At 47.5% G+C, this 18,451-nt stretch overlaps 1 long non-coding RNA gene across 1 annotated transcript; it reads left to right on the top strand.

The window, feature by feature from the left end:
* The first annotated feature begins 2,449 nt into the window (after positions 1 to 2,449).
* LOC149122965 (uncharacterized) lies at positions 2,450 to 18,043 on the top strand. The gene is made up of 3 exons (XR_016218506.1): positions 2,450 to 2,929; positions 17,076 to 17,117; positions 17,239 to 18,043. It is a non-coding gene; the product is annotated as an uncharacterized LOC149122965 (long non-coding RNA).
* Positions 18,044 to 18,451: the final 408 nt, after the last annotated feature.

The raw sequence follows: 18,451 nt of genomic DNA, 5'->3' as shown, positions 1-18,451 counted from the left end.
ATGGAAAATCTCTGTCTCTCCTTCTTTCTGTCATTCTGTCTTTCAAGTAAATAAACATTTAAAGATGGAAGAGAGGGAGGGAGGGAGGGAGGGAAGGAAGGAGGGAGGATGGACAGGTGGGAACATGGGCATGCCGGTCGGCCAGCAGCCCTCACTCCCACAGCACTGAGGTGCAGGGAGTTTCCCCTTCTGGGCCCCAGAGCAGGAATGAGCTCTTGTCTCTGCACAGGACTCGAGGTTTGGCCTTTGGAGCCTGGATCCCGGGTAGTCTACGGCTCCTTTGCATCACCCTGGAGGAGTGACCCAGCTCTTGCTGCTTGCACCATTGTCCTTAAGGTTTTTAAGGGAAAACTATGTTTTTTTTCTTTGGGAATTCCCACTGCAACCGTGAGGGCAGCGTAACCAAAACCAGAGCACATGAAACCAACCCTTCCCATCTTCTGGAGAATTGGCATTTTGTGGTAGGGAAGGAAACCATGCCCTGATGGTCGGAGCCCCTGCCCCAGAGAGAATGGACAGGGTCAATGGTTGGGGGCCACAGAAGACTTGTAGCTACAAAATCACTTTAAGATTCTCAGTTACAAAACAACTGAGCTTTCATTTTTACTTGATTTGAAGAACTGTATTGTGGTAGAAATGAGAAGCCATGCCAAGATGGCCGCTGGCAACGGAGCCTGCCTGGCAACAGGCTGTGATTGGATGGTTTCAGAAACCACATGGCAACAGAGCCTGACCAACAACAGGCTGTGATTGGATGGCTTCGGAAACCGCCTAGCAACAGGCTGTGATTGGTTAGGGCATAGACCGCTCCTTGACTGGATTGGCCACCTTGGCTATATAAGCTGCTGTAGCAACTGAAATAAACGAGTCTGCAGGCTGCTGCTTCTGGCCTGGTGTTGCCAGATTCTGGGGTCTGTGTGGTGACTCCGCACCTCTTGCCCCCACCACACTCCGCCTCTCAGAACGAATCCACAGCAACACTGTGTTGCTGCACAACAAGGGGATAATCCTCTTTGCATTTTAGCATTGTTAAACATATGAACTCACACAAGGTCATTTCCATGGGGGGAAAAATACTAGAACATCACTGCAGAACCAACAAGAGCCAGGGAAGTGGGCAGGAACCACAGGACACAGTGGAGCTCCCCTAGCTGGCCCAGGAGGCAGCCCTGGTGGTACCAGCCTGCCCCGCACTGCCCTGCCACTCTGTGGAGCCAGTCTCCAGCTGCACCTGCAGCTTTAAGACCCTCCCTCGAGATCCTGGGCATGAGCATTGCAGGCCAGCCACCTCCCCCCCAGATGCCACCCTATGGTTTCCATGCTTAGAGTCTTCCATGGTAAAGGTGTCCAGATACCAGGCAGCTGGAGAGAAATGTGCAAAGAGCATCTGTGTAATGCATCATTTTGTTCTGCCTGAAAAATTCCCACCACACTGAACATCTCTCTCTCTCTCTCTCTCTCTCTCTCTTTCTCTCTCTCAAAAACCTTGATAATAGCAATTTCTTATTGTAATAAAATATAGATCGCATGAACTTTGCCATTTTTAAGTTGTACCATTCAGTGCTACTAAGTACATTTGCGATGTCATATAACCATCACCATGCTCCATAGCAAGTTGACTTGAGTCAAGTTTTTCCTCTTCTGGTGCAGGCAGTCAGAGGGGGCTGGGGTCATTCTGTGGAAGGCAGGGTGGGACACGATCCTTGACAAGGAAGGAAGCCTGGGTGCACCATGCTGTGCTGTACCAGCCGAGGTTGCCGTTCACAGAAGAGTAACTCTTCATTGCCAGTGTGACTTATCAACTTGTGGCTGCTGGTTTGTGTTGAAAAGTAGACTGAGCCCAGGTGTGGACAACACTGAGTTAGGTTAGCATTAGATCTCCTTCCAGTTCCCTTATAAGCAACTCCCCAGTGCCAAGGTAGGAAGCTGAATAAGTTCCTAAGAAATTAAATAGTCGCCAATGCAACTCCAACAAGTATTGGAATTGTGCTGGTAACTAGGACAATAGTTGCCCCTTTTGGGGTCAGTGTGTTATCTCCAGTTGCATTCTAGACAACTTCAGCACACTCACAACTTCTCAGAGGAGACCCCTCTCTGGCCTCACTCTGGGCACAAGAGCACGCCATACCAGCATACCAGTGCATCCAGTCGGGGAGCGGGAGAGAGAGAGAGAGAAAGAGAGAGAGAGAGAGAGAGAGAGAGAGAGAGAGAGACTCCTGGCTAGGTAGACAGGGGCCGGGGGCCCGTCTCCCTATCTGGAGGTGGGAAAATTCAAGCCACCAGCTTCCGCGGGGGTGGAGGATGTGATGTCATGTGCTAGTCCTTGTAATTCAGGTTTTTCTGTACTTTTGTAACTGATCTGGGTAATGAGAATTCTGTGTGTCTTGGGGGAATTTCATGTGCTTTCTGTCAAGTCTTGATTGGAACTATCATCCAATTAACCAATGAAAACTGTACCTTTCCTGGACCAATCATGAGAATGGCCCCTTTTACAACCTACAAAACCCTTGTCAATCAGCCTTCAACACAGCTCCCGTCTATAGAGTCTTCCTCGCCCCGTCCCTTTCTTTAGGGATCCTTAGTGCTATTGAGATGTTTTGTTTTGTTTTGTTTTGTATTTTTTCCCCTCCTTTACTTTTGCCTCCTGAAGCAAACCGCTTCTGCTTTCCACACCCTTCCTTGGCTGTGCTCCTCATTTCTCGTGTTCACGAGACATGAACCCAGCAGAGAAATGTTTGTAAGAACCGCAAACTGCTGCAGCGCCAGCGGGGGGAAGGTGAGACCGCTGTAGACAGTGACACAGTGCTGTGGGCGGCAGCCACACCGTGGGCTCCGTCATCTCCATTCTTTCGGAACTTCTTCAGCTTGCCCTGCCATTCACAATGTCCTCAAAATTATTCTGGCTGTCCGTCTTTCCCGACCACCTTGGGTAAGTTTTCCCCCTCCGTTTTCATGCAGGTATCTTGAACCACAGGTGTGACGGGGCGGGGCAGGGGGCAGGGGGGACTTGTCTTTCACCCAGTGGCTGGTGAAATCCCACCCTGGGTGGGCTGGAAAGGAACGGGGTCCAGCTGGTGAGTTTGGTTCCTCCTTGTCCAGGGTTGGTAACTGGCTTGGGGTCCTGAGTTGACAGTGGATTCTAATCTAAGCATTAAACAGAACCCGTGCCCCGAGGGAAAGCACCTGCCTCCTGCCATTCTGAAGCAGTGGTTGGTGCTCCTGCTTCCAGCTCACCGTCTGATAGCAGCGCTGTCTCCTTGCTACCCTTTCCACTTCCTCCTCTGCTAAGAATCAGCCATAGATCGGAACAGGCGATTTTAAGGAGCTTTGAAATGGAATCTCTTAGGCCTTCTATCTGGTTTTCTTTCCCATGGTAAATAACTGGTAACCAACATGGCAGAGGGCGTAAGTCACAGATGAACTGGATTCCTGGTGCCACTATGTCCCCAGATTGCTTGGCGTCTTCTTTCTCGGCTTGTATTCAGGAAGGTTCAGAATTACCACTTGATGAGTTACCATAGCAACCCCTGTACATTATCTTTTAAATGTCCCAGACCTACAGAGCCTAAATTGATTGTAGGGATTTTAATTAATGATGCCTAGGTTTTGTATAATAACATGTTTTTAAAATTAATGAATTGTAAACAGAAAAAGGTAGTTAAATTGGTTTTGGTTAAAAGATAGCCTATTTAGAAACACTGCTTCGATTCATGCTGCTCAAACAACAGACCATTCTTTCAATGCGAATCATTATCACCCAGGAAGGGCGCTCACTTCCACAGCTGTCTGTGATCTCTGGAACATGGACGAGGAACCTCATCATTAGGAAAATCTGGAGTTGGCCTTGCCACATGGGTGTCTGGGATTGGCTCTTGCTGGTTGTCCGGGGATGCCATCGGTGATGGGTGAACAACGGAGTATATACAGCAGATAAGAGATCATTTGCATGCTTGGTGTGTTTCGTAAGAGGAACAGTCGAGACTGTGCACAAACTTCTGCTTGTTCTGGCTTTGCAAACCTACTGTGAAATGAGTTCTCACCGAGGAAGCACTGGGAGCAGTGCCTGGCACTTTGTGAACATTCAGTGAGTTTTCGGGTTTGCATCCGTGTGATCACTCCGGAGCATCTTGGAGTCCCGCCGTTTGGGGCTGTTGTGGTTCTCACCACACTCCTCAGGTCTTACTTTGACTTGGCTGTGATCTCTCGAGTCAAGTGTTCCACATGCCCCTCACCACTAAGTGTGGTTGGTCTTAAAGAGATTCTTGTTTCGGGCTGGCACTGTGGCGTAGAAGTCAGCTTCTGCCTGCAGCGTCGGCATCCCGCATGAGCACCAGTGTGAGTCCCGGTTGCTCCACTTCTGATCCAGCTCCCTGCTAATGCACCTGGGAAAACAGTGGAAGATGGTCCAAGTCCTTGGGCCCCTGTTCCCACGTGAGAGACCCAGAAGAAGCTCCTGGCTTCACCTGGCCCAGCCTTGGCTGTTGTTGCCATTTGGGGACTGAACCAGTGGATGGAAGATCTTTCTCTCTCTCTCTATATATATATATATATCTGCCTTTCAAATAAATCAATGAATCTTAAACAAAAAAGCTATGTGGGAGTTCTCTAGGGAGGAAAACACACTTCCAGTAAGAAAGGCTGTTTAAAAAAAGATTTTTTTTCAAAGTCACTTAAGAATGTTGTGGCCTCGTGGGTTGCACTCTTAGTTGGTGGCTCAGTTGAGTATGACTTAGACTGTGCATGTTGCTGGGACAAATAAGGGTTGGAACAAGCAACAACAGCAGTCTGCTTGGCTGCCTACAGTAGTGCGATGGGAGCAGCTCCCCGTACCGATATCTCTGATGCGTGTGTTTCTAGACCACAGTCCTTCCACCACCCGTCTCCACTCCCTGGCTTCTAGCCCCTCCCCCATCCCTCACTCCGCACAGGCAGCCTGGACCCTTCCTTCAAAAGCTCTACCTCTCCCAAAAGAGGAGTAGGATGCTGTCAACCCCCTCCTCTGACTTAAGGTCCAAGAACTGCCTCAGCATAGCAACCAGAGCTTGTTGGTATTCTCCTCTTCTTGGATGTTGTAGACTGTGGTGGAAGATAGTGATGAGTCCAACACATTGGAAGAATTGGGCGTTCCAATCCCAGGCCGATTCCCCCACCTAAGGGAGCTGCAGCTAAGGTCAACAGTGATCTTTTTCTTAGAGTCAGCTGTCTGATTTCATCTCAAAGAATAGCTTGTCCATTGCAGGGACTTTGGTCTCCCTCTTCCAGTAGGCACCAGCACTTGACCCTCTACTTCCTGGGGAAACTTCTGCCCCTTTCAGGAAGCTGCTTAGTTACCAGTGCTTGTTCATTTCGTTCCTGATTGGGACCGTGCCTGCCCTATGAACTATCGGGAGTGAATTGCTGAATTCTCTAGGAGGGTTGCGTGGAAAGCTTCAAGATGGGGATCACCAATCTGTTCATCACAGGGCCTGAAGGAAAAGCAGCCCCTTCAGCCTGCTGTTGGGAGTGAGGAGAGATGTGTGGACTCTGGTGACAAGGGGCCACCCTGCAGATTGAGGACTCTGTGCCCAAGACAACAGGTGCTCCAAGAAGCTTCCCCTTGAAGTTGGACAACTTTCTTGATGCTTCATTGCTTCTTAGTTCCTCCAGAAAAGGGAACAGCAAAGACAAAAATGAGGATAATAGGATTTTTCACTGACTTTTTAAAACAAAGGCATGTTTATTTTACTCAAGACTTTGATACACATTAATGGTTCAATCATGGTAATGAATATAATAATGCATATTCAGATTGTCCCACTGTTTTCATTTTTGACTTGCATCGGATGACAGCATAATTTTATCATAATTAGGGAGACTGAGTCCATAGAGAAAGCTATCAAGTGTCACTCGCTTGTGTGTAAAGGCTGCTTGGATGCAGGAGAAGGCACCCATTTTTAAGGAAATTCATTCAACCAGAGCTCTGCTCTGCATCTCGGAAGTTAGCACAAAGTGTTTATTCATTTTGTCTCTGATTCTGGCTCTAGGAAATCTACTATTTAAAAACTGACCTCAAACTCCAGTATTCTAGGATCTTGTAATTAAATCTGGCTATTGGTGGCTGCGTTCTGTCTCTTATAGGACTAGTGCTATATCCAAATTCTGTGGATGATGAACCAAGACAACCTCACAGGAAGCTCAACATTTCGCCCCGCCCCAACATCACTGCCCAGCCCTACCCTTATTGTTGATGGATTGTGCCCTATGGCCCTAGTCCAGTCTGGTCCTCGGATCCCCACCCTCAGCCACAGTCCCATGCATGTGGAGGAAGGCAGTCCTGCCGTGCCACGCTCCCCATCACAGGCTCAAGTGTGATCGGAAAAAACTCGGATGAAGGGCTGGAATTGTGACACAGCAGCTTAAGCCTGCTGTATCCTGTATAGGAAGTCAGATTTTTCTGGTTCCTCCTCATTTTTATTTTATTTTTATTTTTTGCTTTGTAAAGGAAAGCTGTAAATCTCAGTAGTAACTATGGCTGGAGGAAGCTACCTTTCCATATCCAATTCAGAAAGCTTAGACTAACCCAGAGGTCAGAAGTGAGTTGAATTTTAGACTCTCCAGTTCTTGACTGGAGTTTGGAAGGGAAGTTTTTATGGGTTGCTTAGGGGTGAATTACACATTTCTTTTGTGGTTTGGTTCGAGCTATTTTTGACAATGCAGAAGTATATTTGTGTGGTCATCAGTCACAAGGTGTATAGTATGGAGGATGCAGTTAAGTGGGGCAGCTTGACCAATGGGACATGGCATGCCCTAGGCACTGGATGAATATCCGCCTTCCTGCTAATGAGCTTGGGAAGGCAGCAGAAGAGGCCACCCTTGTGGGAGACTCAGATGGAGTTCTGGGTTCCTTGGCCTGGCCCAGCCCCAGCTGTTGCAGTCTCTCTCTTGCTCTTGCTTTCTCTCTTGTTCTCTGTCACTCTGCTTTTCAAATAAATAAGAGAGAGAAAGAGAGAGGAAGATCTCCTACGATCTTACCATGGACTGCATGACTGCAGATCTTATTACCCCCAAGTCCTTCTGGTCCATGCCCTAGCATGGGGTTCTCCTGCAGCTAATTGCATGCCCCAAACAAACCCCAGACCTACCACAACTCAAGGCAGCCCCTCCCTGGTACCTACTGTCCTCACATGCTCTGCTGGCCTCTCCAGAGTAGGTCCCTCCCACACGTCTTGCCTATCTGCCTATTGCTCTTGCACCTGCCATTCTCCCTCTTCCTCCCAGCATGCCCTTCTACCTTGCCCTTCACCTACTGGATCTGCCCCTTCTACAAGACTCACAAAGGCCATGCCAGGAATGACTGCTGGTTTTTCAATGCTATACCCTCCCACTGATTCAGTAAACATTTATCAACAGGCGTTCTGCATCGGGGTACAGGAAGTCCATCTTGAACTCGATTAGTGAGGATGAAACAGCTGGTGCGCATTACTGGCAGTCCATAGGGAAGGCCAGCATTTAGGTTGTTTATTCAGGAAGCTTAAACTCTACTTTTCTGCATTTTCTTTTGGAAATTCATTTTAGGAATTCTTGACTCTGTGCCCCTCTCTATGTTGGTTTATCCTTCCTCCTCTAGAAAGATGAACTAGAGAGAGTGCATTCTGGGAGCAAAAGACAGAACTTTTCCGGAGCTCCTAGCGAGCTTCTCAATGGTCAGATTTGAAGTTCTTGCTGAGTCCTGAACCAATCACTGGCAAGTGGATGGAATTACCCTCGTCCTACGGTACCACACTTGGAGAGCAGGGTGTGGTCAGAACACATGAAGAAGTTCGTGGAAAGTGGAATTACGGATGTTTATTTTGGCACAAAAGTCTTGAAAGCTGTGCATTGTTTTTGCAAAATACACTTTTTCTGTGAATTTTTGAAGACCCTTGTATGACAGCATTTAACTCCCACGTGGAGTCTCTAAAATTACCTCACTTGTAAATTGTAGCTTGCACATACACAGGTATCTTGTTCTTACCAGAGATATGCTGCACAAAGCATTCACCTGGGGTTTTTATTTTGTTTCTTGGTATGTACGCATCTGACCAATGCTCTCCATTTCTACTCTCACTGAATAAAGAAGGATCCAAAGGACAAAGAACCTTGGGTTGCCTCACTCCCCCTTACATCCTTTTCAGCATCAGTGGTTGGCTAATACAAGGAAGTTACGTGAATCAGAGAACCTCTGGCAGGATCCCTCAGTCATCCGTGTTTCTGAGCCATCTGTGCTGCCTTCTTTATGTTTTCAAAGCAAGTTTGGTTCACACGCAAAGTGTGGCCACTCGGGGCTGTCAGCTCCCACTCGGCTGTACACGTGTCGCTGCAGAGCATGGTCATGGAATTCCAGTGACTCCTCCCCCAGACGATGGGAGTTCAGCAAGCCTGGAGGTAGGCAGGTCACGGAAGCAGACGTGCGAATCACAAGCACCTGCTCCGCTCAGTGCGCGCTCCACTGTGCATCCAGTGCACATCCCGATGGCAAGTCGGGAGATGAAAGCACACAGCACAGCGCGACAGTGACAGCAGAGCACAGGGCCCTCCTAGTGTCAGGCCGGCCAACCTGGGGTGGGCAGTTACCTCTTGATTGACTTCCCAAACGACATCATCAGAATCTTCCTTGTGTAGATTAGGAACCGGGGGCTCCTGGATGTCAGCTGTGTAGTTGTTAGGAAGCTGATATTCAAGTCCAGGTCGGTTTAGGAAGCCAGTGCATTTCCATGACCTCACTCCCCTCTGCACCCTGATACCCCGTAACGAGGGGACGGGTTTCTAGCTCCTGGTGCTTGCGTTCCAGTGGCTTGTCACTGAGCAGGGATCTGTGCTCCGGGGTTCCCCACGGAAAGCCACTGGGATTCTGCAGAAACGGACACTTACTTCCCAGTGGTTTCTGGGAAGAGCCATTTGGTGTGGGCTTATGTACGCAATTTGTTATCACCGTTCCTATTCCTAGGAGGTGAGCACCCAAGGAAGATGGATTCAGATAGTACATCAAGGAGCCCCAGTGAAAGTCCCACTAACAAGGGCTCAGATACCAACTCTCTGAATGGCTCAGCCTCGTTTCTGAAACAGGCTGGCTCATTAGAATGCCTGGGCCTGAGGGCCCAAGATTCTGCCTCCCTCTCTCGGTGCTCCTGGTTTTCCCAGGGCGGTGCTGTAGAGATGCACGTCGGAGAATGGGAAGTTGATGATGAATGAGCACACATTATTTGGGCAATGTGCTTTTCCGACAGGGGCTGGGAGAGAATGTGTTTTTGGGCACTTCCATTGGTAGTTAACTTGGAGACTGTATATACAGTAAATCAGGAAGGCCAATAATACAGCGCATAGGGGATGTTTAATGTATGGTTCTGACAATGTACAATGGCTGCCTTGGCAGAGGGGTGTGGATTTATGGTCCCACACTTGCAGGTGGTGGCAGCTAATATGTAGCCTGGTTCTCTGCCTATACCTGGGGGTGTTTATTTTTTTTGGTTCACCCTGAGGTAAAGGAAAGCTGTGAGGCAAACTAAGGACTTTTGAAAACAAGAAATGCAACCTGTGCCGTGAGTGCATGACTTTTGAAGAATGGAGAGAGAGCTTAATACAGTGCACCTGCTGGTGATTCTTTGCAAAGTCAGGTTCTTTGTGCAAAATCATACAGTGAAGGGCGGCTTTCTGTGTCCCCAGTGGGTCTTCATTCCATCTGTGTGGCAGGGCTGACTTTTCCAAGTACAATAAGCACAGTGCCTGGGCCCATCAGGCTTCAAGGGCCCATAAACATGTTTTAATTTCTTTTAAAAATCAAAAGAATGTGAATATAATAATAATGAACATATAGTGATGGATCCAGTATATACACTGGTCTTTACACCAAGGAAACAAACTATTTCAATTGTTTTTTTTCTAATGGGCCACAAAGGCCCAAGGTTCTTGAGAGCCATGAGTCTGTGCCATGAAGATCATGCTAAGCTTAAAATCTAACTTCTTGGCATCTCCCCGCCAGGCAGACACGAGCCTGCCCCTGGCATCAGGGGTTTGGTGGAGGCAAACAGTTTCTGGTCTGGATCTTTCTCCATAGATCTCGGGGAGGCCTTGGGGCTGGCCGTGAACCTGTAACTACCTGTAGTCCCTCCTGGCAGCACTTGTGTTACCTTGACTTTACCACACCCTATCCGCCCCAGGGCTGGCTCCTCGTGAGCTTCCAGGTGACTCCTGGAGGCCTCTCTCCGAGTGGCTTCCCAGGGCAGCCTTCACAAAGTTCCCACGCTGGGGGCTGCCCCAGCTGAGATCTGTTCTCTCGCAGTGCTGGAGGCTGGGCGTTCTGGCCAAGGTGCCGCCAGAATTGGCTCCTTCCAGGGCCACGGAGAAGAATCCGCCCCATGGTGGCGATTGTTGACATCGTGGCTCATAGAGGAGCACCCTGATCCTCTGTCTTCACGTGGTATCGCCCTGGGAGGGCCTGTGTCTGAAGCTCCCTCTGCATAAGGACACTTGCCATATTGAATTAGGGGTCACTCCACCAGGACCCCGTGCTATGGTTTGGATGTGGTTCGTGTCCCCCTGAAATGCACGTTGAAATCTGATTGTTATCATGCAGTATCAAGCAGTAAGGCCTTTTAAGATGTTAAGCTGCCACTTAAGACACCTGTGGCCCGTTTCAGAGTGCTTGGGTTCAAGTCTCCCCTCCACTTCCAATCCAGTTACCTGGGTTTTAAAGATTTATTTAAAGACAAAATTCAGAAATGGGATTACATCAAATTGAGAGACTTCTGTATTGCAAAAGAAACACTCAGGAAAATGAAGAAGCAACTGACAGAACGTGAGAAATTATTTGCAAACCATGTAACTGATAAAGGGTTAATATAAAGAGATCAAGAAACTCAACAATAACAAAACAACCCAGTGAAGAAGTGGGCAAAGGAATCAAACAGGCACTTTTCAAAAGAGGAAATCCAAATGGCCAACAGACACATGAAAAAATGCTCGGGATCACTAGCTGTCAGGGAAATGCAAATCAAAACCACAGTGAGGTTTCACCTCACCCCAGGTAGAATGGCTTTCATACAGAAATCAACAAACAACTAGTGGCGAGGATGTGGGGGGAAAGGTACTCTAATCCACTGTTGATGGGAATGTAAACTTGTGTAGCCACTGTGGACGACAGTATGGAGATACCTCATTAATCTGAGAATAGACCTAACATATGACCCAGCCATCCCACTCCTGGGAATTTACCCAAAGGAAATGAAATCAGCATATGAAAGAGTTATCTGCACCCCCATGTTTATTGCAGCTCAATTCACAATAACTAAGACATGGAATCAACCCAAATATCTATCAACTGAGGACTGGATAAAGAAAATATGGGATATGTACAATATGGAATACTATACAGCAATAAAAAATGAAATCCAGTCATTTACAACAAAATGGATGAATCTAGAAAACATCACACTTAGTGAAATAATCCAGACCCAAAGGGATAAATACCACATGTTCTCCCCAACCTGTGATAACTAATAGAGCACCTGAAAGGGAATCTGTACAAGTGAAATTGACACTTTGAGAAGCAATGACTTGAACAGCCCTTGTCTTGACTGTTGAGGAACAGCTTTTTCTTTAAATATTTGTTGAACTCTTTACTTCACATAGAGTTAAACATATGTGTATAAAGTCAATCGAAAATAGATCTTAGTAAAAAAAAATAAGAGTGAGAATAAGAGAGAGAGGAGGAAGAGAGGTTCGGAGTATGGGTGGGAGGGTGAGAATGGTGGGAAGAATCACCATGTTCCTAAAGTTATAATTATGAAGAGTATGATGCTTATAATTATAAAGCTGTATAGTTCTGCATACATTCTTATGGACTTACTTCTAAAGGTACAGTTTTAAAACTTGCCATGAGATCCCAAATCCCCTTAAGCTGGGTGGTAAAAATACCATCTTAAGTGTTAAAGTGATCATATGGATAGGATTAAGGGTCTGATAATAATAGATAGATTTAAAAAGGAGTGACTGCTCTAACATGGGAAGCAGTCCGTACAGCAGACTCACGCCCATTTCTTTAAATAGCACTCTGACCTCAGAATCAGCCCTGAAGGCATTCTGGTGTGGCTGAAAAGTCCATAAGAGCATTTCCAGCATGAAAAGCAAAGACACTGTGGCAAAAAATGTCCTACATGAAGGACCTCAGAGGATGAAACCCCTTTGGAAAGAAGTGGTCATCAAAGAAGGAGGTAACTTTTTTCTAAAGGGAAGAGAGAACTTCCACTTTACTTATGGCCTTGTCCAAATATTGATGGAGTTTGTGGATTCAAAAGGCTTCCATAGCCTAGGCAGCTCATGTCAAGAACCTAGAGTGATCACTGATATCATACATTAAGAGTGCTAGTTAAGTTATCAACAGGAGTCTGTGCACTAACTTCCCACATAGGACTTCTGTCCTCAAAGAGTTCTATTATGACTATGTCTTAGTGCTCCCAAAAGATATATCATACTTGGGTGCTTCATTAAAGTTAATTAAGTTTCTAAAAAAATGAAATTAAAAATAAAATTAAATGGAAAAGAAAAGGTTTATTTATTTATTTGAAAAACAGAGTTAGAGAGAGGCAGAGAAAGAGAGGGGTCTTCCATCCACTGGTTCTCTCCCCAGAAGGCTGCAATGGCCAGAGCTGGGCCAATCCGAAGCCAGGAGCTTCTTCCAGGTCTCCCACGCAGGTGCAGGGACCCAAGGACTTGGACCACCTTCTACTGCTTTCCCAGGCCATCTCAGAGAGCTGGATCGGAAGTGGAGCAGCCAGGATTTGAACCATCTCCCATATGGGATGCCGGCACTGCAGGCAGTGGCTTTTCCTGCTACACCACAGGTCTGGCACCCCAGTTTCCTGTTAATGAGCATTCTGGGAGGTAGCAGGTGAGTGCTTGGGTCCCTGATATTCACCAGGAATTTTGGCCTCCTGGCTGAGGTCTGGCTTGGCCCTGGCTGTTGCAGGCATTTGGGGAGTGAACCAGCAGGTAGAAGAGCTCTCTTACTGTCCCTCTCCTCTCTGTAACTCTGCCTTCCAGATACATACATAAATCTTAAAAACAAAAGAAGGATTAATGTTTTTCTCGAGGGAGTATTTTAACTCTCCCAGGAACTGGGTAAATCACTCCCACGGGACTGGATTAGCCCCTGAGAGCGCAGGCTGCCATCAAGGGAAGTAGCTCCTCATGTTGGTCTGTTTCCCATGGGTGTGCTAGCCACTCTGCTTTCCTGCCAAGAATTGGGGCAGCCCAGATACTCACCGGGTGCTCCTACCATGCTCCTGGACTTCCCAGCTTCGAGATCTATCAGATCCACAAGCCAAAATCAACCTGATTATTTTGGAAATCAGTGAGCCTGTGGTATTTTGTTATACCAACAGAAAACAGTAAGACGCTTCAACTAATTACATCTGTCCTGTTTCCAAGTGAGGTCACAAAGATTCTGAGGTACTGGGAAGTGGGGTTGCAACATAGGACTCGTTGGAGGAGGGGGAAGAGGCGCTGTTGAACCCACAACAGTGTGTGCTAAGCCTGTGATCTTAGCGTGAGCCCCTTCTGCCTGATATTCCAGACAGCAGCTCAGCGTGATGCCCCTGTCTGTCCCTCATTTCATCTCTCCCAGCTTCCATCGCAAGGGAAGGGTATGTACCCTCACCACCAGAGTGGAGTCGGGGGTCCCTGTTCCCAGTGCCAGCTGGGATTTTTTTTAGATTTATTTATTTGAAAGGCAGAGTTTCAAAGAGAGAGAGAGACAGACAAAATCTTCCATCCTGCTGTTTCACTCCCCAAATGGCCACAATCACCAGGCCAAAGCCAGGAGCCAGGAGCTTCATCTGGATCTCCCAGCTGGGCCCAATCACTTGGACCATCCTCACTGCTTTCCCAGGCAGCTAGTAGGGAGCTGGATCAGAAGTGGAGCAGCCAAGACTTGAACGGACGCCATATGGGATGCCGGCATTGCAGGTGGTGGCTTAACCTGCTGTGCCTTAGTGCCGGCCCCCTCAGCTGGAATTTAAGGGACAAAGTCAAGGAGTCTCCCTCATGCTTCAAAGCCTTTCTTTATTAAAAAAAATTATTTTATGAAAGAGTTGCAGAGAGAGGAATGGGGAGAGAGGGACAGAGAGAGATCATTCAATCTTCTATCTGCTGGTTCACTCCCCAAATGACTGCAACAGTTGGGGCTGTGCTAGGCTGAAGCCACGAACCTGAAACTCCTTCTGGGTCTCCCACATGGGTGGCAGGGGCTCAAGCACTTGGGCCATCTTCCATTGCTTTACCAGGTGCACTGGCTGGGAGCTGGATCAGAAGCAGAGCAGCCTGGACTTGAACTGGTGCTCATATGGAATACTGGTGTCATAGGTGGTGACTTAACCTGCTGCAGCACAACGCTGGCCCCCAAAGCCTGCTTTCTAGCAATGAGAGGGTGAGACGTGGGCAGAGGAGGCAAAGTAAGACCAAAGGTCAAGAGACGTGGGAACAGAGTAGGCAGCAGACAGCGGGACCGGATCCAGCAGGCTTTATCTGATTGTCTTTGTGTTACTGCACACCGCTCTGTTCACTGGTGGGTGAGGGGAGCCAACACGGGCCAAGGGCAGAATGTAGATGCTGAGTCTGCAGAGTGGGTGTGAGTGTGGGAGGAACAGCAGGGTTTACAAGGCTGACATGGAGCCCAGGATGTGTGGGCAGCACCGAGAAGTTCAGAGAAGATGCTGTGGGCATCAGCAAGGGTATTTAGTCAGCAGCGCAAGCCCCCTGGGTTCAAGTCATCTTTGTGCGAACAACACAATGAGCCTGAGTGGGTGCGGTGGGAAAAGAATGGATTTGGGAATCACCCAGACCTGAATTTAAATTCCAGATTCTGAATCTACTTGGCCTTAGGAAAATCACTTTATCTTTCTGTCCTCAAGTTACCACACCTGTTAAAAACAAGAATAATAAACATGAATAAAAAAAACAAGAATAATAATACTTAGCCTATAAATAGGTTGTCGTGGAGGGGAGAGTGTCCTGGCACGCAGATGGTGCGCAAACGGGAAAGGACTGGGGGTGAGAGAGCCTTCCTCCAGCCAATGACAGAAGCATTCATTTGTGTCCTTGCAGTCAAAACCAAAGCTGAAACTTCCAGGAGCTGCTCTTCAGGTGATGGGCTCAAAATGCATCCACATGGTCTTGCATGTTGTCCCTGAGTTAAAATTTTTGTGAAGTCCGTGCCATTTTTTTTCTCTAGTGGATACAGGGAAATGGGAGGAGGATTGTAGTGGAAAGTTTGATCGTTATTTTTATCATCATCATTACTGTTATCCAGAAGTGTCCTGCCACTCTAACCTCTTCTCTGCTTTCTTTATGAGGTGAATGGAAAGGTGATAATAATGAACACGTACGTGGTGTTTGCCGTGTGCCAAGTACCCATCTTTATGTTCACGCGTATTACCTTATCATATCCCCCATTTTACAGATGAGAAGGTTTAGGTTGTGAGAACACAATTGGCAACGCCTGGTTCCAGGGTACATACCTGCTCCCTCTGCACTGCGTATCTTCATAATTATGTTCTCTATGATTCTGCTAAAGTGGAATGTGTGCATGCGTGTGCATGCATGCACATGTATGTGCGTGTGCATGTGCGTGTGCGTGTATGCACCCACAGGCCTGCTGGGCTGTGAAGGAGCACCCAGTCCTCCTCCCGCAGCAAAGCCACTGTGCACAAGCTGGGCATGGGGCGTTTCATCCCAGCGATTGTGTCTGCTGTTCGCAGAACTTGCAGGATATTAACACAGGAAATGAATACAGAGGGGATTCAAAACAAAACTGTGACCAGGACAACTTCCGTCTTGGGCGTGGTAGATAAACTGTCACAGAAATAAACTCTTCGGCAGCAGAGCGCTCTCCCTGGAATAGTAAGTGCTCCAGGACTCAGTAAAGAACAGCAACACAACTCATTTCCCACACTGTGTCATGGCCACCTGCTCACCCACCCCCCTCTTTTTCTCTCCTTATCACCATCCAGCAACCGTACAGGCAATTAGATCACCATTACAAAGGGTAATTAAAAAACCTAAAAATGTGTGACAACTTAAAAAAAATACTGAAAGGGGGGGGGGGGTCGCAGACTGTTGAACTGCTGCTAGGGACGCTCACATCCTGTATCAAAGGATCTGAGTTTGAATCCTGACTCTGCCCCTGATCTGGCTTCCTGCTAATGTGCCAGGGAGGTAGAAGATGATGGCTCAAGTCCTTGGGCTCCTGCTACTCATGCGGGAGACCCAGATTCGGTTACTGGCTCCTGGATTCAGTGATGGCTGTAGTGGGCATTTGGGGGAGTGAACCAGTAGATGGAAGAGCTGGCCCGCCCCCCCCAACCCCCAACCCCATGCCACGCTAGTTTGCTTGCTTGCTTTTACACTCTGCGTTACACATTTTTGAAGTCTTTATTTGAAACAATGTAGAAAATGTTTGCAATATAATATTGTGTAGAATAATTGCACACCAGGTGGGCATGGGTATATAATATGTATACAGGAGGACAGGGCCCTGGAGGGACATGGAAAAGGAAAATTGTCAAAACTGGAGAATCCTTTCTTAAAGTTCTGTAATTACATTTAAAAATGAAAATAAAGCAAGATGTCTACTTGGACCTCTCTATTGCCATCCTTACAAACCCCCTGCCTGCATGTAGACTGTGCTGTTAGGGAGGACTCTGAGATTAAGAATGGCTGCCAGCCTGAGAGAGATGAGGTGTTGGAAAAGTAACCCGAGGGTGAGTCGAGGCTGTCCGGTGCGCGTCTGAAGTCCTAAGTGGCTGGGGAACTGGTGAGGAGGGCGGAGATGAAGGTAGAGAGATGATCCTTCCCTTTCAAATGTTAGCTGTGCTACGCTGCCTCAACGAGCTGCCTCAATTCCTTCTGGGAAGGAAGCAAGACATAAATCACAAAACGTGGATGTCAGATGTTACTCGCTAGATGCATTTGTTAATGAACCTGAGATCGGGGCGTTTTTAGTTCCTCATTTTCTTCACCGACCTGAAGTCGTGTTTGTCCTTGTCGCTTTGTTCTCCCTCCAGCTTGCTCCCTGGATCATCTGCTGTCATCCTAGGGCACTGCAGGTTGGTTGGAGTGAAATGATGGTTTGTTTTTCTGCTGCTCTGTCTATTAGCACAACGTTTAAAGGTAGGCACTGCACGTAAAAATTGTTCTGTTTGTTTTTGCTTTTTACGAAAATGCCAGAGCCACAATGCAGCTGCGCTTCCTTGGCTCTGCTCTCTGCTCTCCGGGTCAGCTGAGATTCCAGGACATCCTCAGGGTGGATGCGTCCAAAGCCGAAGAGAAATCAATGCACCGCAGCCCAGCATGGAGCCATTGTGCCACAGGAAACCGGAGGGGAGGCGTTAGAAAGCTGATTTCCCCAACTCAAAATGATACAGAAAGGAAAATGTAAACGAAATGACTTGGAGTAAGTCCAGTCCAAGGCTGATTTCCATTCAAAGAAAACACAAGGTTCAGGTGAGAACCAGACAAGGGAATTCCCTCTGAACACCCCCGGGGGGGGGGGGGGGGTGCAAATCCACACCCATTCACAAGGAGCCTATTCACAAGGAGTCCTTTTGTGAAAGCCCCTGAAACCAGGCTCCTTAAAGACTGATGTGACCGGAGTCCTCTGGGAAGCACCGGGAAACCGGGATAAATGATGTGTGGCACCAGGATGAAAAGCAAGGGAGGAATGAGCCCTCCTTCCTGAACCTTGTGCTCCTCAATAAAAAAAAAAAAAAAAAGAGAGATTATGGCCAAGAAGTAGGTAACCAAGGAGAAGAACAAGACTCACAATTCAGAAATGTGATCAAGTTTCTACGGTGTGGCAGACGACAGCATCTGGCCTGCTGAGTTTTGTTGAAGCTCTGGTCCTCAAGGGCTGGCCCTTTCAGAGTTTGACACTGGTTACAAATGCAAGTAGATCATTAGCGCTGTGAATGGATTCTTGTCTATTCACTGCCACACACTGCCCACCACCCACCATGTCTTTAATGGTGTCTGGTGCACATAAGTCCCGGATGAATGAATTTCTCAAGCCCAATCCAAAATCATTGAAAAAAATATCTGATGTAAGCCCAAGAGTCTGTTTTTATAGGCCCCTCTAGCTGGTTCTTAGGCAAATTAAGTATGAGAACCATTGCCCTGTTGTGCGTGGACACTGGCAATCCCTAGGTACTGGCAGCCTAAAACCTTCCACTGAACGTATCATAAGGTTTACAAGCCTGAAGGCAAGGGACCACCCTACCCTGGTTTCTACTATGAAAAAGACACCTGGCCTCTGGCTTTGTATGAGGGCACTTCAAAAAGTTCTTGGAAGAAGAATTCACATATGTAAGTTGATTTGGGTGCAAAAAAACTTGAAATCCACGTACAGCTATTTTCCCCCATAACATTCATTTTCCATGAACTT

This window comes from Oryctolagus cuniculus, chromosome 12 (genome assembly GCF_051225735.1).
Source record: "Oryctolagus cuniculus isolate XC-2025 breed Fujian yellow rabbit chromosome 12, ASM5122573v1, whole genome shotgun sequence".
Lineage (NCBI taxonomy): Eukaryota > Metazoa > Chordata > Mammalia > Lagomorpha > Leporidae > Oryctolagus > Oryctolagus cuniculus.
The sequence above is the reverse complement of the archived record's forward strand: the minus strand, read 5'-3'. Positions and strand labels throughout refer to the sequence as shown.